This window comes from Artemia sp. Qi Xiang Cuo, chromosome 8 (genome assembly GCF_049724085.1).
Source record: "Artemia sp. Qi Xiang Cuo chromosome 8, ASM4972408v1, whole genome shotgun sequence".
Classification (NCBI taxonomy): Eukaryota; Metazoa; Arthropoda; class Branchiopoda; order Anostraca; family Artemiidae; genus Artemia; species Artemia sp. Qi Xiang Cuo.
The window spans coordinates 49,813,140-49,825,881 of NC_142801.1; the positions used below are offsets into that span (position 1 = coordinate 49,813,140).

At 36.6% G+C, this 12,742-nt stretch overlaps 1 protein-coding gene across 4 annotated transcripts in view; it reads right to left on the reverse strand.

Annotated features, from left to right (window-relative positions):
* Sin1 (SAPK-interacting protein 1) overlaps nucleotides 1-12,742 on the reverse strand; it is a 109,988-nt gene that overhangs the window by 42,098 nt on the left and 55,148 nt on the right. Inside the window, exon 1 of one of the 4 annotated variants that reach the window (XM_089093523.1) lies at nucleotides 10,873-10,917. The exons of 1 other annotated variant lie outside the window; for it this stretch is intronic. The gene's annotated coding sequence lies outside the window, so the exon portion shown is untranslated. Of the gene's footprint in view, nucleotides 1-10,670; nucleotides 10,820-10,854; nucleotides 10,918-12,742 lie in introns of those variants that run through there. 2 more of the 4 variants (XM_089093525.1, XM_089093526.1) reach the window with 2 other exon arrangements.

Here is a 12,742-nt window from a genome sequence, read left to right on the forward strand (position 1 = left end):
TCTCTTGATATCAGCCATTGCTAAACAGTAATGATTGTAACTCAAAAGAATGGGTGCATTGCAGGATATACACCATGGCTTGTTGTATTAGTCCTTGTTGGCAGATGACTAGGAGCTCAACTAAATCCATATAAAATTCATGATTCTAGTTAGCCTAGCTTTCTCACAGCCTAAAAGATCAAATTAATTTACATTTAAGGGTCCAGCTGCCATTGGGCCAATTCACAATAGAGAATACCTGTAAGTGTGCAAATAATAATCAAAGCCAAACATCAAATTTTTACACATGCAAGCATGCATATTCAAGGGGGATCCTGGACTGATAGATTGAACCTACCCCAAAGAAGGGGGGAGACTATATATGTACCATTTAATCTGCAATAAATGGCATCTCTAAAGAAAAGGGATGTTGGTACTATAAAATGGCCAGACATTTTCAACAGACAGATTTTGACCCATACAAAAGTACAGCACTTGCCCCTCCCTTTCCAAAGGTATTTTGTGGCATCCATGTTCTCCAGGCTTTTTGTATCTTACATAAGATGTTATTTTTGGATTCTTGCTATTCTAGTCAGGTGCTTCTTGGTATCTTGGAAATTAGCTGAGTTAGGTTAACGAAACTATCAGGAATGAATCCAGGGCCTAAAATATGTCCTAGAGGATGATGTCAATCTACTATCTCTTTTCTGAATTATTAATTTAAAAAACTTTCCACAAAATAAGTTTTTCAAAGAAAATTAAAGAACTCCATTAAACCAAAAATGAGCAAAAATAAGATCAAATAATCTACCAAGCGTGAAACTACCACAAGTCAGCATCGATAAATAAATGAAACCCAAAACGACCAGAAATTACAATAAATAATCGAGTCAAACTCAAAACGAGCAGAAATTAACATGAGTAGGGCTCAAAACCCCTATGCCTTCCTAATGCGAGAACATAATTTGCACTTTAGTGAAAAAAATATATATTTTTTACTTTTTTAATTTTAATAAATCAAATAATATTAACATTTTGAATAATACATATCAGTATATATATATAATTAACCGACAATGCACATTCATTTGTTTTTTTTTTACTTTGAAAAATTATAAAAGAACTCTACTTTGAAAAAAGAAAGTTCTTTACTTTTCTTTGAAAAACTTATTTTGTGGGAAGAGTTTTTTTTAATTAATTTCTGTTCGTTTTATATTGACATAGTCTTTTCAGGGAAAAAGAAAATAATAGTTTAAATCTTTTCGTTTTTAAGACTTTATAGTTTGGCCTGCTATTTGTATGCTGGAGAAATTTTTTCAGAAATTTTTAAAAACATACACCTTTTTAAAAATCTGGACACAAATAGTACTGTTTAATTTAGTTTCATACCTCCTCTAGTTGACCTGAAATAGAAAACTTGATACCATTCGCAAAAAAAATATGTTTACTTTCTTTGATAGCTTGGATACACTTACGCTATTTTGATTTGGTTAAATTTTAAGAGCAGAAGCAGCCCCGAAAGTTTGAACATAATACCCTCAGTCGTTCTTGGGATACTGCTGAGATGCCTTATTGGGAATTAGCATTAAAACAGTGCATTTTTATTTAATCTTAAGGCAACATTTAGTTTTTAAACATAATGGGCAAATGGGAGGATGGGTGAGGGAGGGGGGATTAGCTGCCCACCAATCACATTCAACTATTTAAAAGTGCACTAGCCCTTTCTATTTTCAATCGAATGAGCCCTCTTCGAAGCCTCTACAACAACTCCTTTGATACAAAGTGCCCTGGTCTAAATAAAAAAATAACAATACATTGTACCCACATCGCTCTTTACTATGAGAATATCACGCCTTCCAATCAATTTTGAATATTAAAAAGGGCAATAGCCCTTTCAATTTCCAATCGAATGAGCCCTTTTTGAGTTTCTATGTCAACGTTTTCTATAAACCCCTTATATGTCCCCAGGGCATAAATTACAACCCATGCCCTGAGGGCTTTGGAGGGTGGTCATCCTCAAAGACCTAATTTTCGGAACTTTCAACTACGTTGAACAAAATAGATATCGCAAAAATTTAATTGGATGTGTTTGTGGAAATGGTAGGCGTGAGAGAGGCGTTAGTTACTCTCCAATCACTTTCAACTATTAAAAAGGCACTTGCCCTTTCAATTTCCAATCGAATGAGCCCTTATGAAGTTTCTATGACAACGCTTTCTATAAAAACCTTATATGCTCCCTGGGCATAACTTACAACCCATGCCCTGAGGGCGGGGGGGGGGGGGGTGTCATCCTACCTACTTTCCAGAACTTTCAACTACGTTGAATAAAATTGCTATCTTAAAATTTTGATTGGACGTGTTGGGGAAATGGTGGCCGTGAGAGGGGGTTTAGTTGCCCTTCACTCACTTCCGACTATTAAAAAGGGCACTAGCCCTTTCAATTTCCAATCGAATGAGCCCTTTTTAAAGTTTCTACAACAACGCTTTCCATAAAAACCTTATATATCCCCAGGGCATAACTTAGAACCCCTACCCTGAGGGCTGTGAGGGGGGTTGTCATCCGCAAAGACCTGATTTCTGAAACTTTCAACTAGGTGGAAAAAAATGGCTATCTAAAAATTTTGATTGAAGGTGTTTGGGGAAATTGTGGGCGTGAGAGGGGGGTTAGTTGCTCTCCAATCACTTTCGAATATTAAAAACGGCACTAAACCGTTTAAATTTCTAATCGAATTTGCCCTTTTTGAAGTTTCTACGACAACACTCTCTATAAAAAAAAACTTACATGCCACAGGGCATAACTTCCCACCCTTGCCTTGAGGGCTGTGGGGGGGAGGGGGAGTGTCATCCTCAAAAACATAACTTCTGGACTTTTTAACTACTTCGAACAAATGGCTATCTCAAAATTTTGATTGGATGTGTTTTGGGAAATGGTGGGTGTGAGAGGGGGGTTAGTTGCCCTCGAATCACTTTCGACTATTAAAAAAGGCACTAGCTCTTTGAATTTCCAATCGAATGAGCCCTTTTTTAAGTTTCTACAATAAAGCTTTCTATAAAAACCTTATATGCCCTAGGAAATTACTTACAACCCTTATCCTGAAGGCTGTGGGGTGAGTGTCATCCTCAAAAATATAATTTCCAGACCTTTCAACTACTTTGAACGAAATGGTTATCTCAAAATTCTGGATAAATACTGGGCGTGGAAAGGGTGTTAGTTTCCTTCCAATCACTTTCGACTATAAAAAAGGACACAAGTCAATTCAATTTCCAATTAAATGAGCCCTTTTTGAAGTTTTTACGACAACACTGTCTATAAAAACCTTATATGCCCCCAGGGCATAACTTACAACCCTTGCCCTGAGGGATGTGGGGAGTTGTCATCGTCAAAAACCTAATTTCAAGAACTTTCAACTACGTTGAACAAAATGGCTATCTCAAAATTTTAATTGGATGTGTTTGGGGAAATGGTGGGCGTGGAAGGGGTGTCAGTTGCCTTCCAATCACTTTCGACTATTAAAAAAGGCACAAGCCACTCCAATTTCCAATTGAATGAGCCCTTTTCGAAGTTTCTACGACAAGTTTCGAAGTTTCTTCGATACAAAGTGCCCCTGTATGGAAAAAAAAAAAATAATACATTGTGCCAACGTCGTTCTTTACTTAGGCAGCGCGATTGCGCTGCGTATGATTTATATCTTTTTTTCTTTAGACCCGGGCACTTTGTATCGAAGGAGTTGCCATAGAAACTTCGAAAAGGAATCACTCGATTGGAAATTGGAATGGCTAGTGCCCTTTTTAATAGTCGAAAAATGATTGGAAGGCAACTAACACCCCTTCCACGCCCACCATTTCCCCAAACACATCCAATCAAAATTTTGAGATAGCTATTTTGTTCAGCGTAGTTGATTTCCAGATAGAAATTATGTTTATGAAGAGAGCACTCCCCCACAGCTCTCAGGACAAGGGTTGTAAGTTATGCCCTGGGGGCGTATAAGATTTAATAGAAAGCACTGTCGTAGAAACTTTAAAAAAGGCTCATTGGATTGGAAATTCAAAGGGCTAGTGCCCTTTTTAATAGTCAAAAGCGATTGGAGGGCAACTAACCCCCTCTCACGCCCACCTTTTCCCAAAACACATTCAATCAAAATTTTGAGATAGCCATTTTGTTCACGTAGTTGAAAGTTGTGGAAATTAGGTATTTGAGGATGACCCTCCTCCCCCTAGCCCTCAGTGAAAGGATTGTAGATTATGGCCAGAGGCATATAAAGTTTTTATAGAAAGCGTTGTTGTAGAAACTTCAAAAAGGGCTCATTTGATTGGAAATTGAAATGGCTAGTGCCCATTTTAATAGTAGAAAGCGACAGGAGGGCAACTAACACCCCTTCCACGCCAACCATTTCCTTAAACAAATCTAGTCAAAACTTTTAGATAGCCATTTTGTTCAACGTAGTTGAAAGGTCTGGGAATTATATCTTTGAGCTGGACAACCCTCCCCCCCCAGAGTCTTCAGGGCAAGGGTTGTAAATTATGCCCTGGGGGCATATAAGGTTTTTATTGAAAGCATTGTCATATACTTGAAAAAGGGCTCATTTGATTGGAAATTCAAAGGGCTAGTGCCCTTTGTAACAGTTGAAAGTAATTGGAAGGTAACTAATCCCCCTCTTACACCCACCATTCCCCCAAACATTTATGAGGGACTTTGTATTGAATTATATTTTTTTTTCATATCAGGGCACTTGGTATCAATGGAGTTGTCGTAGACACTTTGAAAAGGGCTCATTCGATTTGACATGGAAGTGGCTTATCCCCTTACTAAGTCAAAAGTAATTGGAAGGCAATTATCACCCCTTCAGCACCCACCATTTCCCCAAACACATACAATCAAAAGTTTCGAGCAGCCATTTCGTTCAGCATAGTTGATTTTCAGATAGAAATGATGTTTTTGAGAAAGACATTGCCCCCACAGCACTCAGGACAAGAGTTGTAAATTATGCCCAGGGGTATATAAGGTTCGTATAGAAAGCTTTGTCATAGAAACTTCAAAAAGGGTTCATTTGATTAAAGATTTAAAGGACTAGTGACCTTATTATAGTGCCCTAATAGTCGAAGGTGATTGGAGGCTAACTAGCTACCCTCTCATGCCAACATTTTCCACAAACACATTCAATCAAAATTTTGAGATAGCCATTTTGTTCACGTAGTTGAAAGTTCTGGAAATTAGGTATTTGAGGATGACCCCCCTCCCCAGAGCCCTCAGTGAAAGGATTGTAGATTATGGCCAGAGGCATATAAGGTTTTTATAGAAAGCGTTGTTGTAGAAACTTCAAAAAGGGCTCATTTGATTGGAAATTGAAATGGCTAGTGCCCATTTTAATAGTAGAAAGCGACAGGAGGGCAACTAACACCCCTTCCACGCCCACCATTTCCTTAATCACGTCCAGTCAAAATTTTGAGATAGCCATTTTGTTCAACGTAGTTGAAAGGTCCGGAAATTATATCTTTGAGCTGGACACTCCCTCCAGAGTCTTCAGGGCAAGGGTTGTAAATTATGCCCTGGGGGCATATAAGGTTTTTATTGAAAGCATCGTCATATACTTGAAAAAGGGCTCATTTGATTGGAAATTCAAAGGGCTAGTGCCCTTTGTAACAGTTGAAAGTAATTGGAAGGTAACTAATCCCCCTCTTACACCCACCATTCCCCCAAACATTTATGAGGGACTTTGTATTGAATTATATTTTTTTTTCATATCAGGGCCCTTTGTATCAATGGAGTTGTTGTAGACACTTCAAAAAGGGCTCATTTGATTGGAAATTGGAATGGCTAGTGCCCTTTTTAATAGTCGAAAGTGATTGGAAGGCAACTAACACCCCTTCCATACCCACCATTTCCCCAAACATATCCAATCAAAATTTTAATCAGCCATTTTGTTCAGCATAGTTGATTTCCAGATAGAAATTATGTTTTTGAGAAAGACATTGCCCCCACAGCACTCAGGACAAGAGTTGTAAATTATGCCTGGGGGTATATAAGGTTTAAATAGAAAGCTTTGTCATAGAAACTTCAAAAAGGGTTCATTCGATTGGAAATTCAAAGGGCTAGTGCCCTTTTTAACAGTCAAAAGTGATTGGAGGGCAACTATCCCCCTCTCACGCCCGCCTTTTCCCCACACATAAAATAAAAATTTTGAGATATTCATTTTCTTCAACGTATTTGAAAGTTCTGGAAATTAGGTCTTTGAGGATGACAAACCCCCCACAGCCCTCAGGGCAAGGGTTGTAAGTTATGTCCTAGGAGCATATAAGGTTTTTATAGAAAGCCTTGTTGTAGAAACTTCAAAAAGGGCTCATTTGATTGGAAATTGAAATGGCTAGTTTCCCTTTTTAAGAGTCAAAAGTGATTGGAAGGCAACTAACATCCCTTTCACGCCCACCATTTATCCAGACACATCCATTTAAAATTTTGAGATAGCCATTTTGTTGAAAGTAGTTGAAAGGTCTGGAAATTATATTTTTGAGGATGACACTCCCCCCACAGCCCTCAGGGTGCCCTTTTTAATAGTCAAAAGTGATTGGAGGGCAACTAACCCCCCTCTCACGCCCACCTTTTCTCCAAATACATCCAATCAAAATTGAGTACGGCTCAAAACCCCTATGCCTTCCCAAGGCCAGAACACAATTTGCACTTACTGAAAAAATACGAATGAATGTGTATTGTCAGTTCAATATACATATACTGATATTAAGTAATCAAAATTTTAATATTATTTGATTTTTTAAAGTTATAAAAGTAAAAACATTTATATTTTTTCAGTAAAGTGCAAATTATGTTCTGGCCTTGGGAAGGCATAGGGGTTTTGAGCCTTACTCATGTTAATTTCTGCTCGTTTTGAGTTTGACTCGGTTATATATTCTAATTTCTGTTCATTTTGGGTTTCATTTATTTATCAATGCTGGTTTGTGGTAGTTTCATGCTTGGTAGATTATTTTATTTTATTTTTGCTCATTTTTGGTTTAATGGAGTTCTTTACTTTTCTTTGAAAAACTTATTTTTTGGAAATTTTTTTTTAATTAATAAATAATACATTGTGCCAACATTGTTCTTTACTTAGGCAACGCTACTGTGCTGCCTATGACTTCTAGGGCTTAGAAGATTGCATGGATGACAGGTCAATAGCCTATCTAAGTCTTAACAAGAGCATTTATCTCAATTTGAAGTTTTCAATCTCTTTTTCAATGGCTCTAATTTTTGAAAATGCACTTGCTATTTTTTCTACATGATTTTAAAGCCATAGGCCTATCAATGCTTTTCTCCCCCTAAATTTAAGAAATAGAATACATAACTTTAAAACCATCTATGTCTGGTCTGAGCAAGAGGCTTCCTAGTAAATGTATACATGATCATATTACATACATAGAGACAAGATGAATGCACTAGGGTAAAGGTATCAATGATTTGACAGTGCAATTTTGGAACTGATTTGATGCTAGATTTTTCCATCATCTGAGGAACTGCAGCTTGGTCTCATACCATGTTCATACTTTTTAGCATTTGACTTGGTTGATCACAACATCCTAATTCATTTATCAATGAATAACTTTGAAGTAGATCCTCTCTTATTAAATTTTGTATATGTTTTCTTTCAAATAGATCCCAAGTTGTAAAATACAAAAATGTTCTCTCTGATACCCTCCCTACTTGGCGTAGAATTCCTTAAGGAACCTTGTTAGGACCCCTCTTATATCTAGTATTGATTAATAAAATTGGTAAGAGATTCCCTCAAAGGTGTTAATGTGTAGATTACCTGCTGATCCTCCAAGTATGTCATAGAAATATCAAAATTGGCCCTATCAAAATTCTACCCATACTTAGGACGAGGCTAAGAATTTACATACAAACGTAAATTCCACTAAAGGCTATGTTTGAAAACTGTCAATTTGCATGTCAAAATGTGGTTTTCTAAAAGTAAAATACCATTTGTTACTGTAGTTTGTTACATTTATTTCTAGGTTAACAAATTGTTGTCTATGGCCTGGTGTCAACAAGTGCTAGGCATTTCTAAACAAATGGTTGTCAATTGGAGTAACTACCTCCATAAAGTGTGCGTGTTTTCTGTGCAACAGAAAACTGTGAGGAAATTGGAGGAGTCAGCCTTAGGCCTATAGTAGAAATAGATAAATCCTTGTTTACAAAAAGGAAAAATAATGCAGGAAGAATCGTACCACAATAATGGGTGTTTGGTGGAGTGTGCTGGAAACCAGTGAACGATTTTTAGTAGAGCTCCCAAACCAAGGAGCAGAAACTTTACTCCAACAAATTAAGCTTAACATAGAGCCCGGATCAAGAATCATTTCAGATTGTTGAAAGGGCTACAACACAACTGAGCTGGAACAAGCAGGTTTCACCCATTTGAAAGTGAACAACAGACATAATTTTGTCAACTCAGCAACCAGCATCTCTACCCAAAAAGTAGAGAGACTATGGAGTTCTGCAAAGTAGAGGAACAAACAGCACCAAGGTACATCCTGCCATCATTTACATTCATACTTAGTAGAGTACATTTGGAAGGCAGAAATAAAGGCAGAAGGCCAAGTTAATTTAACATGATTCTTGAGGACATTTCTGTGTTCTGGGAGCATATTTCCAAATTGTAGTTTTCACAATTTTGCAAAAAAAGTATTTTATTTTCATCATATTTTTTTTCATTAGCATTAGCCAAACTTCAATCTTGAGTGTGTTTTATATAATAGACAAGTATCCAAGTATGTCCAAGGTAGGCATTTTTAAGTACATACCTCCACTCCTTCTCCCTCTAGAGGGCCCCAACCCCTAAAAATCTTTGTTCTATAAAAGTGAAACCTTACAAAATAGATCTTTTGCTTAAATGTAGTAGAACAAAATTGTTTTCGGCTTCACAACTTTGCTCAATCCCAATTTATAAGGTTTGAAGATATGCAAATATATTTCCTAAATTTTGAAAAAAAAAACATTGATATGGCTTAAAATCTTACTCAAATAACAGGAACTGGATTTTCAGAACTAAATCCAGAGAAAAAGAAACTGATAACTGAAAATTAAGGTAAAATATTGTTTTGTCAAAAATTCCAATAGGTAATAGACCTGTCAAGTAAGCAAATTTCTAAGACCTAGAAATCAGATGAGGGTTAACATAGAAGTTTGGCAATACCTTCTTGTAGTATATTTTTGGCTCTGGATTCATTACTGAAAGTTTCGTTTTTCTAACCCAACCCCTTTCCAAGATAGTGAAAAGTAGCTAAACTAGAATATTACCCAATATTCTATTGCTGATGTAGAGACAAGTTGAACTCACTATGCCCAATTAATACTTTTTATATGTTCTTTAAAAAAGTACAATTTTTTTAGTGTATCCACTTGCAAATGAACCACCCCCTCCTGACAGTCCCTTATATGTTTATGCAGGCTATAGGATAGGCTGTACAGGTCCTATGACAAGCTATAGGTTTATAGAAAACTAAAAACAAGCACTTAAACAACATAATTCTTGCTTCAAATGCAGCATGTCTTTATTAATCATTTTATTATGTTTACTTCAATTGTTATCCAATATCATAAACCATTTCTAAACAATATTTGATATCATGTAGGGCTGAAATTCTTTTACAATCAGATATAGGTCTAACAGTTTAGATGGGCTAAGGAATTCATTCACAAAGAAAATAAAGCAGCAAGAGGTGCTAAACAACAGAGAAACATATTAATTAAAGGTACAGCCTATAGGACAATCATAGCGGGGAAGAGGTTGTTTCATTTGTAAGTGAAACAATAATTATATCCAGAAAGAGAATAAAAAGGCATCAAGTAAGGTAAAGGCACCAATGATTCAATGGTTGTTGTAAAAAAGAGACTTTTTCTACTCTGGAAGGCCTAACTGATAGACTTGGTTTGAAAAGGGTTTCAGTATGTAGGATAATCATATGGAGTATAATTGTGTGACCTAGGTCATATATCAGGAATAGTATCTCTAAACACTAAATGGAATGGCCCACTTCCTCTCAGCTTTAATGGTCAAGCAAAGATTTCTTTGTTGTTCACAGTGAAAATGTTGTGAAGATTTGGCCATTTCATAGTTAATCTGCCATTTTAATCCACCTTAAAAATTTTGGTTTTGACTATCTTTTGGCTTGAAAGTTGAGAATCTTTTGGCTTGAAATAGGCCTACGCATGTCCTACTTAAGATTATTAGAGGTTTGTGACACCAAGGAGTTTAACATGTTTTGCTAGCATTTTGGGTGGGATAGGGTTAAAAAAAAAACAGAAGTGGATTTCAAGAATTTCAAGAAACTTATTGTTATTATAATTGACTTACAGGGTATTATAGTATTGACTTATAGGGTATTCTGTTTTGATCATATTTTATTTTCACCAAACTTCACTTCTCAAGTGTGGTCTATATAATAGACAAGTACGCATACTTTAGTTTGTGGACCCATCCCTGAAAGTTTCATTTTCCTAACCTAAACCCTTTCCAAGATAGCAAAAAATAGCCAAACTAGAATTTTACCAAATATTGTAGGCTATATGCTTACAGACATTCCTTCAGTGGTATTATTAGGAGGAAAGGCTGTCCTGGGAGTGAAGCCCCTGAGGGGATACCAAACTGAGGTTTTTTTAGGTCTACTCCTATTAAGGCGATAATGGTATGGGAGCAATAGCCTACCAACATTTTCCCTGGGCTCTGAAAGCCCTAGCTGCTATGACCCTGGTTTCCTTGTGCCTAATTTCATCTAGCCTATATATTCTGTGAATATACAGGTCCTAAGAAATTTGATAATTTCTTAGAAAAACAGGAAAAACAAGGAAAGAAGTGAAGATAAAGGCTATCCCCCTTAAAATGTATTAACTAGGATTATTGTGCATACTATATTGTTTTCTTATGTCCACCTGGACTCCAAGGCTAGTGCTGGGCGATATTCAATATCGATATTGATATATCGAAAGATCAGAGCAAATATCGATATTGAATATCGAAACAAAAATATCGATATCGAAAACGATATTTGAACATATTTGACTATTTTCGGCCTTTTCTGCTACTGGTAAACGTCCTGCAGAAAAGATCCAACATAGAAAATTGTTTGGGAAATGGGCGAGAAGAAGAACAATGATATATTTAATCCATTTTGGGAAAGGGGAGAAACCCCCCAAAAAGTCAAAGAATCTTAAAGAAAAGCGTACCATCAGATTCAGCATATCATGGAACCCTACTTGTAAAGATTTTAACCTCCCGTCAGCGTAAATGTAGGATTTTGTATTTTTTGTCAGAATAAAAATCACGGATGAATGTTTATTTATTCCTCTTTCTTTCGCCAGCGTGATCGCATCAATTCAAAGGCCCAAGAATGTTGGGAAAGTGCTTGTTCGAAAGAAAATAACAATTCTAGTTCCCTTTTAAAGTGACCCGAGATATTGGAGAGCCAATAGCCCCCCTCCCACGCCCTTTTTCCTTGAAAACACCCGATCCCAATTTTGAGATATTCATTTTGTTCACCATAGTTGAAAGATCGAAAAAATGTTCCTCCGGAGATAACCTGACTCCTCGCAACCTGAGGAAAGGGCTTTAAGTTATGAATTTGCCTATTGTTTACGTATAGTATTTTTTATTTGTAAGTAAACAGGCCTTTTCAGGGGAGGGGGAATTTTCTGTGGGGGGATTTTCGACAGGTAGAATTTCCCATGGGCAGGGAAGTTTCCGGGGCTGAACTAACAAGGGGGAATTTTACACCGGAGAATTGGTCATAACTCCTATACGAAATTCGTCATAATGTGTCTCTGCCGATTCAATTTTTGATGTAGAGATGTTCCAAGGAAATTGTCATGATCCCCCCATAGTGCCAGGGGGAACGGCTGTAAGTTATTAATTTTGTCTGTTGTTGACATATAGTTTCTGTTATTTGGAAGTAAACAGACGTTTTTAGGGAGGGACTTTTTGCGCAAGGGGATTTTCCATGGAGAGAATTTTCCATGGGCAGGGAAGTTTCTGAAGATGAACTTATAAGGAGAAATATTACACGGGAGAATTTGCCAGAACTCTTATATCAAATTTATTTTACTTTCTCTTTGCCGATTCAATTTAACATCTAGAGATGTTCCGGGGATATTATCCGTGGTAAATTTTCAGAGAGGTTAAAATCGCCTGGGAGTTTTTTTTGTGGGAGGGAGGAAGTTCCCAAGGGGGAAATTTTCCATGGGAAAGTTTTCAGTGGGAGCAATTCTTCGTGGCGGAATTTTTCGCAAGAGATATTCTCCACGTGGAAATTTTTCGCGGGAGAAATTCTTCAACAGAGGATTTTCCGTGGAAGAAACTTTCCATTCGGAGGATGGGATTTCAATGAAAAATTTCCTATTGAATGAGTTTTCCGGCATGATCTGAAAAAGATCAAAAATTAAATGAAAGACATGTCTTTTTTTTACAAATGAAAATAGGCGTAAAAGAAATTTATAGGTGAAATTGAAAATATCTGGGTGGAATTTTCAGCAGGGACGGATTTGTAGTGATGATTTCCTGGTATTAAATGAAAACAACCTAAAATTAAATAATTTTTTTTTTCAACGGAAACTAGGGAGACATATTGAAACTTGAAACAAAAAGAAATCCTACCGTATGCGAGGGGAGTTACCCCCTCCTTTAAAGAGTTCCAATTATTTAAAAACAACTCCTGAAACACAAGGGCTATTTAATTAGAATAAGAAGCTTTTTTAAAATACTAGAAAAAAAGTATATGAGGGGCA